Raw genomic sequence first — 4,526 nt, 5'->3', positions numbered from 1 at the left:
ACCCCACAGTGGCTCTGAGAGAGACTATAGTAGATAAACTGGTCCAGTCTTTCCCAAAGTGTGGAGGCATACTGCTGATATGAGTGATGAATTTAGGTGGTACATGGAGGGACATTTAATACATTTCAATAGGTCTAAGTAAACCCCTAGCAGTTCTCTAGCATCAGAGACAGAAAGCTTCACCTCCCACTGTCCCCTAGGTGACTCCACCACTCCCCAATCTGTGGCCATGGAGATGAGTGGCTTTATTTCTCCAATTCCCCTACCTCCACCCCTAGGTGGGCCTCAGAGAGCCCCTTCCCCATTTCCATGGAAGGAACTCCATGCTCTCCAACTTTTCTTCCAAATTTCATCCTGCTTCTCAGGCTGTAACCATAGAAACTGAAAGTCTCATCCCCTTCCCCCAGTCATCTCCATGGTGACCCTCAGCCCTATCCCCAGGATATCACCAGGGTCAATTTCTACTAGAGGTCTAGAACTGAGGAAGGAAGGTGAGGGTGACTCCCTAATGTGGCTGCAGTCTTTGTCTCTGTCCCTCCCTGCTTTGAAAGCATGGCAACCCCTCTCTCAATAAAGGGGGTAAGGAAACTACAGTTTATAGAGTACCAATGATGTGCTAGGTACTGGGCTAGGTACTTTACATACTAACTCATAACCAGGCATTTTACCAAGTTTAAGGACAAGAGGCTCACAGAGGTGAAGGCACTTGGCCTTGTTTCTCTCACTGAACCCCTTATCATCTTCACTGAAACTGTGAACCAAAGACAATTTTATTTCCACCATTCTCTTTTACTGTATGACCTTGGGCAAGTAGCCTCCTGTCTCTGAGCTTCATTTTCCCCCTCTGTAAAATAAGAATGTTGGGCTAATTGTCATCTTGCATATCTCCTTATTAATGTCAGATCATAAGTACTTCTGATATTCTCATTGAGGAACTGATTTTTCAGGTGTGAATGCTAGTAAATCTGTTAAGGTGTTTTTGATTTTCTTTTTAAACTTACATAGTGGAGGTCTCCAAACTTCTTTGATTGAACACTCTAAGGTTATTGTTTAGAACCCCTCATGGTTTCTTCTAGGATTTTTTACTTTGTTTTGAAATTTTTATTTTGAAGTAACTCACAGGAAGTTGCAGGAGGTCTTGTGCATCCTTCACCCCACCTCTGCCAATGTTGGCATCTTGTATAACTACAATACAATAGCAAAACCAGTCAACCGACACTGTCCACAGAGCTTTCAGATTTCACCAGTTTCATATGCACTCATTTGTGTGTGTGTGTGTATAGTTCTAATGCAATTTTATCACATGTGGAGATTCACGTGCCCTCAGCCCAAGTCAAGATACAGAGCAGTTCAATCAGCACAAGGATTCTTGTATTGTCCTTTTATAACCACAGTCGCCTACTTCCCTGCCCTCATCCCTGGCAACCATAGATCTGTTCTCCATCTCTATAATTTTGTTATTTCAAGAACGCTATAAAAATGGACTCATATAGTATGTAACCTTTTGAAATTGGCTTTCTTTGGTCAGCATAATTCCCTAGAGATTCATCCAAGTTGTTGTACATATTAATAGTCCATTCCTTTTTGTTGCTGAGTAGTACTCCATGGTGGATGGACCAGTTCGTTTAATCATTTACGTGATGAAGGACATCTGAGTTGTTTCCAGTTTTTGGCTATTATGAATAAAGCTGCTATAAACATTCATGTCTCTTTTGTGTGTGTGAATAAAACATGTCTTTCACAGAGCAAAAGTTTTTAATTTTCATGAGGTCCAATTTATCAATTTTTCCTTTTATGGATTGTGCTGTTGGTGTCAAACTTAAAAATTCTTTGCCTAGCCCTAGGTCCCAAAGATATCTCCTATTTTTTTTTCTAAGAATTTTACCCTTTTATGTTTTACATTTAAGTCTGTGATGCATTTTGAGTTCATTTCTGTATAGGGTGTGAAGTTTAGGTTGAAGTTTATTTTTTTTGCCTGTTGTTGGCCAATTGCTCTAGCACCATTTGTTGGAAAGACTATCCTTTCTCCATTGAATTGCTTTCGTGCCTTTGTCAAAACTCAGTTGGGCACATTTGTATGGATCTATTTCTGGGTTCTCTTTTCTGTTCCACCGGTCTATGTGTCTATCCCTATCAGTACTACAGAGCACAGGCTTCTGAGACAGAATGCCCAGCACCACTTGCTAGCTTGGTGATCCTGGGCAAGTTACCATCCATGGCTTCCCATCTCACTCAGCACATAAAACAGGCCTTCAGAGCCCCTCGTGATCCAACCCCTGCCTGCCTCTCTGTGCTTATCTCCTACTACTCCTCCCTTTATTCACTCTGCTCCAGCAACACTGGCCTCCTGATTGCTCCTCAATCACATCACATATGCTCCTACCTTAGGGTCTTTCCTGAGCTGTTTCCTTATCCTGGAACCCTCTTTCCACAGACATACCCATAGCTACCACCTTTACTTCCTTCAAGTCTTTTCTCAAATTTCACCTTCTCAGTGAGGCTTTATTTAAAATGGCAAAGCCTCTGCCTCTCACTTTTACTTGCTTTTCCTCCATAGCATTCATCACTATCTAACACATGATATCATCTACTTATTTATTTTTTGTCTGTCTCTCATCATTAGAATATGAGCTCAGTGATAATAGACATTTTTGTTTTGTTCACTGCTGTATTCCCAGTGCTTGGTGAAATACACCTTTGTTGAATAAATAAAGAAATGAGTGGATAGATGGATGGATGAATGAATAAATGCTGTAAGCCAGGGCCCAGCTCACTTGAGCAGTCTCTCTGCCCCTTGCTTTGTGCCAAGGCAGGACCCTGGCCCCATCCTCTTGCCTCTCTACAGCTGACCACCAGGTGGCAGCTGAAGCCTGAACTCTGGCTTTATTTGCTCCTCCCCTGCTTTCTCCCTGTCAGTCTTGCCCAGGACTGTTTCACCTTCTCTCTCCAGGCATGGCCCAGGGGATTTTGTGTGAGCTGTTGAAGTACCTGAAGCTTTGCATCTTTTTTTTTTCTTCTTTTTTTTTAATGTAATTTTTAAAATTTATTTTTATTTATTTATTTTCTTTTTGAGGAAGATTAGCCCTGAGCTAACTACTGCCAGTCCTCCTCTTTTTTGCTGAGGAAGACTAGCCCTGAGCAAACATCTGTGCCCATCTTCCTCTACTCCATAAGTGGGATGCCTACCACAGCATGGCTTGCTAAGCGGTGCCATGTCCGGACCCGGGATCCAAACCAACAAACCCAGGGCTGCCGAAGCAGAACATGCGCACTTAACCGGTGCACCACCAGGCCAGCCCCTCCTCTTCTTTTTTTTTAAAGATTGCCCTGAGCTAACATCTGTTGCCAATCTTTTTTTTTAAATTCTTTTCCCCACAGCCCCCTCAGTACATAGTTGTATATTCTAGTTGTAGGTCCTTCTGGCTCTGCTGTGTGGGATGCCACCTCAGCATGACTTGATGAGTGGTGCTAGGTCTGTGCCCAGGATCTGAACTGGCAAAAACCTGGGCCACTTAAGGGGAGAGTAGGAACATAACCACTTGGCCATGGGGCCGACTCCTGTGTCTTTTTCCTCTTAGAAAGGTACTAGTTCTTTCTTGTCCCACCCTGCTCTCTGTCTCAGATGGAAAAAGCCACAGACACTGGCGACTGAGCTGCCCCAAGGTCATTGCAGCCTCTAGGACATTAGGGCACATGGACCTAAAGAGATTTCATCTCTACTTCTGCCCAGCTTCAGCAAGTCTCTCCCAGAGTTACTATACCCCTTAAACCGGTAAAGACTAGGTACTTTAGTGCCAATGTTAAGCCTTTTGAGTCAGCGTAGGTTTGGATCTCCACTGTGCTGTTTATTAACCCCGTGTCCTGGGTGATGTGGGTAACTGACCTAGATTGAAGCCTTAGTTTTCTCAGCTGTAAAATTGGGATAATAATGGCACCAAACTCACAGGATGGTGTGACGATTCAGTGGGATAACATATGTACAACATTAGCAGAGTGCCTGGTATAGAATAAGGCTCAACTGAAGAAAAATCAGGGGCAGGGGTGGGGATAAGCAAACCAGTAATGACAAGAACTGGCCAGGAAGTATGAGGGGGGTGCTGCCTAGGTGACTGGAAGGCTGAAGCCATAAAAAGGTGGGAGATCAAGGAAGCCTTCACAAAACAGATCACGCTTCAGCTGCAGCTTGTAGGACAGTCAAATTGTGCCAGAAAGTCAAGCTGGAAAGAGCATTCTAGGAAGAATGTGCAAATAAAGAGGTTTGAAACAGTGTGGATATATTCTAGTAACTGTAAATAGTTAAGTATGACTGAAATGTATGTTTCTTGTGGGGGAGTGACAAGAAATAAAGACAGATAAGCACAGGCCAAATCACAAAGGGCCTCATGGGCTGGGTGAAGGAGGCTGGATTAGATCTGGTGGACAGTGGGGAGCCATCAAAGAGTTTAAAGCCAGGAAGTGGATGGTTACAATTGCTGGCTTGGAGATCCAGCTGCCTTGAAGGCAGGCAGAGACTGGAGATAGGTGAG

The sequence above is a fragment of the Equus asinus genome, chromosome X (assembly GCF_041296235.1).
Source record: "Equus asinus isolate D_3611 breed Donkey chromosome X, EquAss-T2T_v2, whole genome shotgun sequence".
In the NCBI taxonomy this organism is placed as follows: domain Eukaryota; kingdom Metazoa; phylum Chordata; class Mammalia; order Perissodactyla; family Equidae; genus Equus; species Equus asinus.
This window is presented reverse-complemented; position numbering follows the sequence as displayed.